The sequence below is a fragment of the Choloepus didactylus genome, chromosome 21 (assembly GCF_015220235.1).
Source record: "Choloepus didactylus isolate mChoDid1 chromosome 21, mChoDid1.pri, whole genome shotgun sequence".
NCBI lineage: Eukaryota > Metazoa > Chordata > Mammalia > Pilosa > Megalonychidae > Choloepus > Choloepus didactylus.
Window position 1 is genome coordinate 10833628 of NC_051327.1, and position 13023 is coordinate 10846650.

Genomic DNA, 13023 nt, shown 5'->3' on the forward strand with positions numbered 1-13023 from the left:
GTAGACTGTACATCCTTTCCCTCTAATAATTTGAGGGCTTGATTTAGTGCATACAACTCACAAGTTTGAGCTGACCACTTATTGGGCAATCAGCTAGCTTCTTTCACTTCACAAATTACCTCATCTACAACTGCATATCCATTGTGCCTTTCCCCTTCTAGGACTTTAGAGGATCCATCTATGAACAATCTTTCCTCCGAGTGCAGGGGAAGATCCCTTAGGTCAGGTCAGTCTCGGGTTTGGTATTCAATTAGGTCTAAACAGTCATGCTCAGGGGTCTCTACTTGTTCAGGCCCCTTCCAGAGGAGGGAGGCCATGTTTAGGCTATGATCTGTTGTCAAGACCAAATCATCTTTTTCCATTAGGATTGCCTCATATTTCAGAATTTGGGAATTAGTCGACCATCTCCCTGCCCTTTGAGACAGAATAGTCCTCACCTGATGAGGGGTACTAACTACTAATGACCCTCCAAAGGTCAACTTCCTGCTTTCTTCTAAAAGGGCGATTGCTGCAATGGCTTGAACACACCCAGGCCACCCCCTAGAGACTGGATCTAAAACCTTTGAAAGGAAAGCTATGGGCCTTCTTTGGCCTCCCCACATTTGGGTTAGGACCCCTAAAGCTGTTCCCTTATCTACTGTAACTAACAGGTGAAAGGGTTTCTCGAGGGAAGGAAGCGCTAGAATAGGAGCTTGCACCAATGCCTGCTTGAGCTCATTTAAAACCTCCATTTCTACTTCCTCCCATTCTATATTGTCAGACTCTTCCTCTAGTAATTTTTGGTATAGCCCCTTAGTTCGAGATGCAAAAGAATCTATCCACAACATACAGCACCCTACCAATCCCAGGAATTTCCTTAGTTCCCTTTTTGTTTGAGGAAGAGGCAACTCGACTATGGCCTGGATCCTTTCTGGATGGATTTTTCTTTTTCTTTCACTTATGAGGTGGCCTAGGTACTTAACTTCCCTTGCTACAAATTGCAGTTTACTTTTAGATACCCTTAATCCTTGATCCCCTAAAAAGTTCAGTAGATTCTTCGTAGCTTGAGCCACCATTTGCCTTTCTTTACCCAATATTAATAGATCATCTACATATTGCAGAAGGGTGATCTCAGGCAGGATTGGAAATTTTTCCAGTACCCTTTTTAACTCTTGCCCAAAGAGATTGGGGGACTCTGTAAAACCCTGAGGTAAGACCGTCCATCTGTATTGCTGCTTTCGCCCATTGAAGGGATCTTCCCACTCAAAGGCAAACAGGTCTCTACTTTCTGGATCAAGGAGATAGGCCCAGAAGGCATCCTTTAAATCTACTACACTAAATCACTTATGATGGTAGGGGATTTTACTCAGGAGAGTGTAAGGATTAGGAACTACAAGCTGTCGAACCTGGACAATTTGATTAATGGCCCTTAGGTCCTGCACCATTCTCCAGCTAACATCTGGTTTCTGGATGGGGAGAATGGGAGTACTAAAAGAGGACATACAGGTCTCTAAGAGTCCATCTCGAAGGAGACCCTCAATGATGGGTTGGAGTCCCTGTCTTCCTTTAAGGGGAATAGGATATTGTTTCTGGCACACGACCTCCCCTTCCTTCTTTAACTTGATTTTAATTGGGGGAATTTGCAACCTTCCCGTTTCCTTCTTTTACCATACCTCCTCCTTAATGTCCTTTTCATCTTCTTCAGTGAGCAGGGCCATAACCTCAATTTGTCCATTCCTTACCTCTAAATCCAGTCCCATAGGTATTATTAGGTCTCTTCCTAATAAATTACTCTCAGCTTCTGGGATGTGCAACAAGGGAGCTATAATTTGACTGTTTTCCCAACAAATGTTAGTAGGCTCAAGAATGGGAACTTTAAATTCCTCCTCTTTTATCCCTGAGATGGTGAGGGAACTGCTAGAGAGCCTAGCCCCCTTTGGAAGATGATTTACAGAGGAGTGAGCTGCTCCAACGTCTACCAAGAATGTAATTTCCTCTTGGTATGGGCCCACCTTTAAATTTACCAAAGGCTCCCGGTGGGCTTCTGAGATGAGGAGCCTCTGACTCTCCTAGTCCTCAAAATTCATTTGGGGTATAACTCAACCCTCCTTCTGTTAGTCTGGGCACTCCCTTTTGAAATGGCCAGGTTTTCCACAGTGATAACACCCTGCAGAGTTCTTCATTCTCCTTGCTCCTTTACTTAAGTCAGCCCAGCCCACTCCCTTATCTCACCTCTGTCTTCTTCCTCCATTCCCTGCTTCTAATTTTTTCTTGACAAAGTGGTCAACAGTGGTCATCATGACTTTAGCCTGTTGCTTTTGCTTTTCGTCCTCCCTTCTTACAAATACTTTCTGTGCTTCCCTTAATAACTCCTCAATGACTTATTCATCCATCCATCTATTTTCTGGATCTTTTTCCAAATATCAGGCCAAGACCCCTTCACATAGCTGATCTTTAACATTCCCTGGGCCACAGGGTCATCAAGGTCTATACCTGAATATTTCCTCACTTGATCTCTCAATCTTTGCAGATAAGCAGAGGGAGACTCATCTTTCTCTTGATTCACCTCAAAAGCCTTATCCAAATTTTGAGATTTGGGTATGGCCAATTTTATCTCTTCTATAATGAGGTCTCTGAGATTATTCATTTGTGCCCTATCCTCCTTATTGTTATTATGCCAACTGGAGTCAGGACTTGGAAACTTTTGCTCTGCTGCCATCACCCCTTGCCGTGGCGGGTGTTGCCTTTCCCATTCTTTCATAGCCGCCCCTCTCACCATTCTCTCTCCTCTTTCGTAAAGGGGATGTTTAATAAGGACGTAAGTTCAGACCACGTGTATAGGCTAGAGCCTAGGAATTGATCTATTTGCTCAGCCAGCCCCATTGAGTCCTCTATTAGCTATTTCATCTCCTTAAAATTCCTTACTTTTGCACTCGTTAATGTGGCATCTACATACCTGACTTCTTTTGTTCCCATTAGCACCTCCCTCAAGGGGTAAAGGGATTTAACGGGGTGATGTTCCCTTACTCTCTTTCCTTCAAGAGTTTTTGGAAATGGAAAATTCTGTATATCCTTTTTGCACTGTGCTAATTCTTTCCTCAACGATTGATGGGTCATATCTGGTGGGGCAGTTGGCACTGACAGGCCTCCTGGTTCCCCTGGAACCTGTGTGGACTTTATTAGGTCCTCAGACTTTCAACACTTTCTGCCCCAGGAGAGGAGGGAGGAGGGAGACTTAATAAGGGGTCCCAGGGTTTAGATTCTACTAACTCAGCTTCTGAGTTTGGATTTTTGTCTTTCACAGGGTAGAGGGAAGTTTTTTTGTTCTTTAGCCAGCATGTGGCATAATCAGACTCCTCCTTAGAAAAGGGTTTCTTCTCATTAACATAAATTACAAGGTTGGCACAGAGCCAATCCTCCTCTGTCCCGTACTTTGGCCAGAATACATCTGGCAGTGAAATGCTTTCTTCAGTCCAAATGTAACAACAATATTTAATCGTTTTCTTTTTGTCCTTTCCCTTGGTCCGATCGCTATCCGTCCAATATTTTAACATCCTACCTAGTGAACTATCTGGAGGGACGTCCCCGAGGGACTCTATAGGTGCCTCCTTTTCCTCCCCAGCCAGCCAACTGCCTCTATTCCCCATTCTGAGTCTTGTCTGGGCTTCTTTCTTTCAGTTCCTTTTGCTTCGTCCGTCTGTGGCCCTTTCCCTCGCGGGAGAAGGGAACCGCAAATTGGGACTCCACACTAGCTTTGCGCAGTATGTTGCGCGTCTCAGTCACACACAGTCAGCCTCAGACTCATCACGAATCCCTGACCACCAAGGTAATATAATATTTAATAGTCCTCTTTCCTTACCTTGGTCCATGTACGGAGTTGCCTGTTCAACCAGAGGCAGGCTTTCCCTTTTCCCCTTTTACTCGTCCACAACCAGCATATCCAAGCATCTGGTCTTGGGCCCTTCAGCTGCCGGAGACGGGCCCCCAGTGGTGGCCCTCAATCGACGGGGCGCACCTTCCCTTTGTCCACCTTGGGGGTCCCCCTCCGAAGCTCCAGATCCTGGATGAGCCCCCAAGTTGTTGGAAATAAAGCAGTACCTGTAAAGGAATAAACGCTCACTGGGTTCTGGAGGAGAAAAGAATTTATTTACAATCTCGCAAGATAGGGTGCACAGCCAGAAACGTGGTGGGCTGGCACGTGAGAGGAAGAACATGGCGATCTTTTAATCTCCTGTTCCTAATGGCCAAGTCCCTCCCCCGTTTCCCCATTGGCTGGGTACTACAGAGGTTACAGCCTATCCGAGAGAGCTAACTAGCCCGTCTTTGAGATTTTAATTTGTACAGCCTATCCAAGAGAGCTAACTAGCCCATCTTTGAGATTTTGAATTGTACAGCCTATCCCAGAGAGTTCATTCAGTTTAAATTTCCTGCTAGGAGTTCCCGCCTCTGATTATACCCCATATCCCTTTACATTCCAGTAACCCTGGTTACTTTTCCATATAAGGAGCTGGCGCAGATTCTAGGCTTATGTCATGGTTCTCTCTCTCTTCCCTTTACCACAGGGCCTGTTTAAGCTGGTTCTGCCACCATTTTCCCTATTCCATGCTACCTCTAACTTAACCCTTTCTTACATTCACTATCTTCACAGTCCTTCCTACTTTATAATACTGTAAGCATTGAATGAAGTAACAGTTATAAAAGCAGTAAAATCACTGTACAGAATAAATGTACAGGGAATTCCAGTTTAAGATGGTAAAGACCTATAATATGATACCTGGGGCATCCCAACAAAAATGCAAGCAGAGGAAGCCCACCTGTAATTGGGCTCAGCCCTCATTCAGTTTTTTAGTGCCTTACAGCCAACACTCACCGAGACATTTGCAGACAGTCTCGAACATGAAAGAAAGAGACCAAGAGAAAGAAAAAAGGATCTCACAGGAAACAAAAGCAAGGTAACTAGCAGAAAAAATTTAAATGAACTATAATTAATATTCTTATAGTGATAAGATAAAGAATAAGAATGAGGTGCTATTTTTAAAAACAAAAACAATCAGAGAAATAAAAAGAACATTTGGAAACTAAAAATATGAGGGGCAAAATTTAAAATTAGTAAAGTTGGGAAAATGAAGTTGGGAAAAATCTCTTAGAAAGTAAAAACAAAACAAAACAAAACAAACAAACAAACAAAAAGAGACTTGGAGAGGAAAGGTAAGAAAATTAGAAGCCTAATTCAGGTGGTCCAATATTTGACTGGTTGGAGTTCTAGAAAAAGAGAACAGATAAAATGATGGGCAGGAAATTATCAAAGCAATACTATGAGAACGTTTTCAAGAATCTTAGGATATAGACATATGTCTCCATAACAGTGAGTGAAGAAAATCAGCCACATCATGACATAGTATCAGAATTACAGAATACCTGTGATGACTGAGAAAATCTTTGAAGCTTTCAGAGTGAAAACAAAGGTCACTTTTAAAGGACCTGGAATCAGAATGGCATCAGTCTTCTCAATAGCAACATGGGAAACTAAAAAACAATGGAACAATGTCATAAATTCGAAGAGAAAATTATTTATATCCTAGCATTATATTACCAGCTAAACTTCCAGTCAAATGTTAAGATAAAGTCATTTTCAGACATGCAAAATCACAAGAGATTTACTTCTCATACACTGTTTCTCAGAAAACTACTGAATAATGTGCTCCATTAAAGATAAGGGATTGACCAAGTAAGGGGAAGACCTGAATTAGGAAACAAGGAATAAAAAATTAAAAGGATAATAAAAATAGGCATGAAGGAGTGGAAGCTAGATAGTCCCCCTGGAACAACTAATAAACAACCAGGAGCCACTAGTAAATATTCTGGGATAATTGCTGGGCAACAAATGTAACTGTCCACACATCATACACCAACCTGGATTGGGAGGAATCTCCGAGCTCACAGCATAAAGTCTGTAAGTAAAAACTGCGGACCCACACTGAGAGCCCCTCCCCCATGACAGCCCAAACTGCAAAGCCTCCCTGTGCTAGAAAGCAGCACTCTCTGAACAAGTGAATATATGTCAGCCCAGCTCCATCCGAGGCTTTCATTAACAAATGTTGACTGCTCAATACAAGCTACAAATCCCCAAAAAGCAGACAGAGGCTTTTGGTGAAGACTGACCTTGGAGAGCTGGAAGACCTCTCTGGGAGGGAGGGGAGCCCAGAGGACCAGGTGCTATCGCTGGCCAATGGGTGAAACTGATGGTGGCTGCTGACTGGCCCTGAAAGGGGGCTTTCTGTCCCTTTTTCAGCTCAGTGGAGAAAGCTTCAGCCATTTTCAATTTGCAGCTCTCTGACCCAGACAAAGGTGGAGAGAGCAGAGTCAGAGAGACTATTCAAATGCAAATGATGTCTCCCAAGAGGTGTATCTTTCCTAAGAGGAAAAAGGTGGTGCCAAGCTCTATTACCCATCTTTCATTCACAACCAGACCCCAGAGCCTGGGGGAAAACAGCCATGGGCCACAGCTCCTTACACCAGTCTGGAGTGACAGGCTGACGGGCACCACCTGCTGGGCAGAAAAGCACAGTGGCTTGAGGCCTCAAAGGGTGTATCAATCTTCTAAGACACACTCTCAGGAAGACCTGATACTGAATATTGCCCCCTTCTGAGATCTGAATCCATTCTGGTCTGGGAAAACCTGATTGGGGAAACCAAGGAAACCAGATGCCTAGACAACAGAAAACTACAACCTACGCTAAGAAAAACAAAGTTATGGCCCAGTCAAAGGAACAAACTTACAGTTCAACTGAGATACAGGAATTTAAACAACTAATACTAAATCAACGATGAAAGGCGCAATGGAGACATACAACAGCAGATCTCAAGAGGCATAAGAAAACACTCAGGAACTGGAGAAAAAGACACCTGAAAGCCTACACACAAAAGAACAGATAGAGAAAAAAGTGGAAAAATATGAGCAACGTCTCTGGGAACTGAATGACAATACGAAATGCAGGAATGTATGTGCCATTGGTGTCCCAGAAGGAGCAGAGAAGGGAAAAGGGTCAGAAGCAATAATAGAGGAAATAATCAATGAAAATTTCCCATCTCTTATGACAGACATAAAATTACAGATCCAAGAAGCACAGCATACCCGAAACAGAATACAGCTGAATAGGCCTATGCCAAGATACTTAATAATCAGATTATAAAACATCAAAGATAAAGAGAGAATCCTGAAAGCAGCAAGAGAAAAGTGATCTATCACATACAAAGGAAGCTTGATAAGACTGTGTGCGGATTTCTCGATAGAAACCACGGAGACAAGAAGGAAGTGGTGTGATATATTTAAAATACTGAAAGAGAAAAACCACCAACCAAGAATCCTATATCTGGCAAAACTGTCCTTCAAATATGAGGGAGAGCTTAAAATATTCTCTGACAAACAGACAATGACAGAGTTGTGAACAAGATACCTGCTCTACAGGAAACACTAAAGGGAGCACTACAGACAGAAAGGAAAAAACAGGAGTGAGAGGTTTGGAACACAATTTTGAGAGAAAGTAGACAGCAGTGTAAGTACAGAGTGGACAGAGGTGATGGTAGCATGTTGTGAGAATAACTAACAGTGCTGAATGGTCTGTGAATGTGGTGGAAAGGGTAAGCTCAGACTCACATATGTTACCAGAAGGAAAGTTGGAGGTTAAAAGATGGGAATGTATAAAACGGTGAATCTTGTGGTGGACAATGTCCATGATGAATTGTACAAATATTAGAAATCTCTCTTATGAACTAGAGCAAATGTATGACACCATAACCAGAAGTTAATAATAGAGGGGCATATAGGAAAAATATATACCTATTGCAAACTATATACTACAGTTAGTATTTTAACATTCTTTCATCAACAGTAACGAATGTACTATATGAATACTATGAGTCATAATGGAGCGGGGTGGTTTGGGGTATGGGAGGATTTGAGGTTCCTTTTTTTGTTTTTATTTATTTTCTAGAGTAATAAAAATGTTCTAAAAATTGAAAAAAAATTAATTGTGATGATGGATGCACAGCTGTATGATGGTACCATGGGCAATTGATTGTACACTTTGGATCTTTGGATAATTGTATGATTTGTGAACAATCTCAATTTTTAAAAAATAGGCATGGAGAATATCCAAGATGACAGCAAAGGAAAATGCCAAGACAGTAGCTATGCGGGAGACCTAGAGAGCAACCCAGTACAGATTGAAGTAGAGGGCTTCAGGAAGGATGCTTCAGAGAAGGGGGAAAAAATGGAACAATGGAACTGATAAATTATCTAACAGATTTCATCATGTGGAAAATGATATGGAGAGGTTTTTATAAATCCATTGGAGGATGTGAGAAATCTTAGCCATGATTAAAAAAAAAAAAACTACACAAATAAAAATATGAAGCAACTAGTTAACTCCAGCTGCAACAACACAAATTGTATGTGGAAGAAAATATAAATATGCCATATTTACATTGTCATAATAGTGAAACATAGAATGTGGTTTTAACCAAAAATTATTCTGTAATTTATTGAGAGACTAGAGGAAGGGGAAGTATAACAGAGCTAAAATCCCTATCTATCGTAATGGAAAATCTGTGTTAACAGATGTGCCAGTTTGTATATATTGTGTCTCTCAGAAGGAGCCATGTTCTTTGATGCAGTCTTGTGGGGGCAGATTGATTAATCTTTTTGATTAGGATGTGACCTCTTGATTGAATGCTTCCATGGAGATTTGGCCCCACCCATTCAGTGTGGGTCTTGATTAGTTTACTGGAGCCCTATAAGAGCTCAGACCGAAGGAGTTTGCTGCTGCAGCTGAGAGACACATTTTGGAGACGGCCGTTGAAAGTAGACTTTTCCTAGACCAGTGTTTGCCTGGGAGAAACTAAGAGAACACCCCCAGACACTTAGAAACATTTCAAAAGCAGAACCCTGGAGCAAACACCAGCCATGTTCCTTCCTGGCTGACAGAGGTTTTCCAGACGCCATTGGTGTTCTTCAGTGAAGGAACCCTATTGTTGATGCCTTTGTTTGGACACTTTTTTGGACACTTTTATGGCCTTAGGACTATGATTTTGTAACCCAATAAACCCCCCTTATAAAAACAAATCCATTTCTGCTATTTTGCATAATGGCAGCATTAGCAAACCGGAACAACAGAGATGAACATCCATGCTGCTATCTGAAGGCATTGCCTTTCCCTGTGTACCAGAGCCCATCCCCTCCTCTCTCCTGCATAATTAGATTTTGCTCTCTAAAAGGATCGTTCTTGTCAGCAAACAAATATGCTCTTAGTTCTTCCACCTTACACACACACACATGCACACACGCGCACACACACACACTATTGATCCTGTTTGCCCTGCCAACTGCCACTACATTTCTTTGCTTCCGCTTCACATCAAAACTCAAGTTTTCTGTATTTCCTGTTTCCACTTCTTCTCCCCCTATTCTCTCGTAAATCTACTTCATTTAGATTCACACCTACCTTTCTGCAGAAATTGTTCTTGTCAAGGTCACAATGACCTCTGCATTGCTATATCTACTGGTCAATTATCATTTTACCTCTCAGCCTCTTTTGACACAACTGATCACTCTCTCCTCTTTGGTGTATTTCCTTCAGTTGGCTTCCAGGACACACTCTTTTGATTTTCTTTCTACATCATTCATAGCTTCTTCTCAGTCCCCTTTACCAATTCTTCCTCTTCTCCCTGACCTCTTAATGTTAAAATGCCCCCAGAATCTCAACCTCTGATCTTCTCTAAGTATACCGAATCCCTGGGTTATCTCATCAGACATCAAAACTTTACCATTTATAAATTGATGACTCCCAAATGTATATATCTTCATGAATTGCAGTTTTATATATCTGACTGCATAGTTGACATTTTTATTTGTTCTCTAAGAGACATCTCAATCTTAACATATCTAAAACCAATCTATTAATCTTCCTTCCCAAATCTGCTATACCCAGAGCCTTTCCCAAGTTAGTTGATAACAGTTCCATATTTCCAGTTTGTAGTTGGTTAGGCTAAAAACCTAGGAGTCATCCTTTACTCTCTTCTCTCACACCCACATCTAATATATTAGGAAACCTAGATGTAATTAGAAAAAAATCCAGAATCCTACCACTTCTCCCCACCTCCTCTGCTGCCTCCTTGGTCCAAGCCATCATCGTTTGTCGGGATTACTGCTGTAGCCTCCATGCGCCTATCCCTGGCCCCCTACAGTCTATTTGGAACAAAACAAATAGGATGATACTTTTAAAATGGAAGTGCAGTCATGGTACTCCTGCAGTTGCTTCATCTGTAAGAAGGGAATAATAGCACATCCCTCAAGAGATTGTGAGATTCAATGAGGTAATGCATATAAAGCACTTACTTAACCCAAGCCTGGTGCACAGAAAATAATAAAGTTTCTCTGCTGTTCTTATTATTTTTATTTAAGTGAGTCTTCTAAGTTAAAAGCCTTGCTTTTGTCTCCTCATCATTCCTTCAGAGCTTGAAGTGGGAAGGTTCTGCAGAATTGTTTGGATTCTGAGTACTTAGTTCATTACTGTCAAGCAGAATCCACAGTCCTTTAGCACCAGACAGCAGTATGTTCAAAACCCCTGTTCCCTTAACCAAAGGAAATTCCGTTCCTAGCTTTACTGTTTTTATAAGCCATGTAATGTTTGGTTTCCTGCCTTAAATAGGAATTGCTTTGTCACTGGAAAGTGTTCTTTTTGTCAGTATCCTTAGGTTCCTAACTTTTGAGGCATTCGTTCCCTAGAAGATACCGAAAGAAAGAAATCCCCAGGCAGCTTGCCTCTTCTTTTCTGATTGAGCCTTTTATCTGATCTCTTACCCTGGGCCCCTTTTGGTTTTTTATTACAATTGTAACATCAAATATTTGTTTTTTTTTCTCTTTTTATAAACTTTACCTTTCTGGAACTGTCAGTACCTGGAAGGAACTTATTAATGCTCCCACTCATATTTTCTATCATGCCTTACAGGTTTTTACAACCAACCGAAAAGAGAAGGGAGGCTCTAACCACAAGATTTGCTAGTGGCAATATAAGATGCAAAGAGCACGGGAGAGAGGAAGAGTACTGGAGCCTCTCTCTTGCCACTGGGTGACGGAATGACTGCTTGGGCTTAAGGTTAACCTTTTGCCTAAAATATAGCAGTCTAAGAGGCTAGCTAAGGAAGAGGAGATGCCATTTCTGAGAGGCCGACAGGATGTGAGGAAGATAAGAAAAGTTGCTCCACACAAATGGAAGAGGGGCTAGGGACAATCGAACTTGATCTGGTTCGGTAAAGCAGCCAGGGCACAGGACTCCGGGCCTGAGCAACTTAATGCCTGAGAGGCTTGGAAGATGGGAGGTGGGACTCAGTTTCCTGGGTGAAGGGAGAAGGAAAGACGCTTGAGAATCTGGTAAAAAATGAAAAAAAAAAAAAAAAGAAAAGAAAAGAACAAAACAAAAACCGTCCTGGTGGTTTGAGCCTCTGCACCAGGTCTGATGCCTGCTTGCCCCATAGGCAGTAGGCAGGCACAACAGAAGTCAATGTTAGCATGATATGCAGCTTAATATGTTAGCATGTTAATACATTAGCATGATATGGGGCTTGAGCACTTCCTACCCCAGCAAGCTGGCACAGTCCCTGGACTGTGCCATCAAGTAGAGCAAACATTGTCTAAGAAAGTGCATGCAAAATTCTTACAGGTTCTTCAGGGAGCAGCTAGGCCAGTTGCAGTTTTAGGAACTGGAATTAAAAGAGACAGGAAAAAAGTGTATTAATTCTCTGAATCTCCCAAAAGAATGCATCTTCCTTTAGAATTTTATTAGTCATCTTACAACTAAGTAAAAAGGGAAACTCCTTTAGGTTTGCAGGCTTTGGGTTTACCATTTAGGAGATTTCTTCGTGCTCTGAGGGGCTATCCAATGATGCTATTCCCAACAACTATCCCTAGTTTCCTGCTACAATATTCTCTAGTCCATTGGTTACCAAACTTTTTTCTAATGGAACCCTTCTCCATTCTTGATTGACAGGAATAGTTCCCAGGTTTTTTTGCTGTTGCAAAAAAGTTGAAACAAACATCTTTGTACTTAAGGTTTTTTTGTAGCAGTGAATTTTAGCATTAAGTCAATGGCTTAATTTGTTTATTGAATTTTGTTATTTTAAGTGTAACATACACACAGAAAAGTGTGATAAATTCTCAAAAAATGAACACACCCTCTTAATCACTATCTATATCAAGCAATAGAAAATTATTAGCATCCTGGAAGCCTCCTTCCTTCTCCCTCCCAAACAGTACTACCTCTCTCCTCTCCAGAGTAAACAGTATTCTGATTTAAATGGAGGCATGTAGTATATTATCAGTATATAATACTTTCATGCCTTGCTTTTTTCCCCTCATCATTATACGTGTGAGGTTCATCTGTGTTGTTGATATGGCAGTACCTCATTTTTTTCATTGCTGTATAGTATATCACTATATGCATAGACCACATTTTTTTGTCCATTCTAACTGACGGACGTTTCAATTTGTTGTTTTTAACTTTTACAAATACTGCTACTATGAACATTCTTATACGTGTCTTTTGGTGTACCTGAGTCGGTATCTCTGTTAGATATATACGCAACAAAATGAAATTGCTGGGTCATAAAGTATACCCTAGTAGGTAATGCCAAACAGTTTTCCAAAGTGTTTGTGCCAATTTACATCGCCACTCCCAGTTTTTGAGAGGTCTATTTGTTCTACATCCTTATCAACACTTGGAGTTGTCAGTCTTTAATTTTAACATTCTGGTAGATTGTGAGTGGTATGTCATTGTAGTTTTTTTGTTTTTTTGTGTGTTTTTTAAAGAAACAAAATTTTACTTAATATTTTGACAAACCCTCCCCACATTCCTTAGGTTAATTTCTTTGTAAGTGTTAGTTTTTACATTACTAATCATTGTACTGCTACAGCTAAATCAACTAAACAATAGTCTATATAGTGTTGCTCAAAAGATCTACAAACAACAAAGGTATAGACCTATGTTT

The 13023-nt window shown here is 41.2% G+C and overlaps 1 protein-coding gene across 2 annotated transcripts in view; it reads left to right on the plus strand.

Annotated features, from left to right (window-relative positions):
- Positions 1 to 13023, plus strand: part of TPST1 (tyrosylprotein sulfotransferase 1) — a 162623-nt gene that overhangs the window by 140679 nt on the left and 8921 nt on the right. The window lies entirely within an intron of this gene.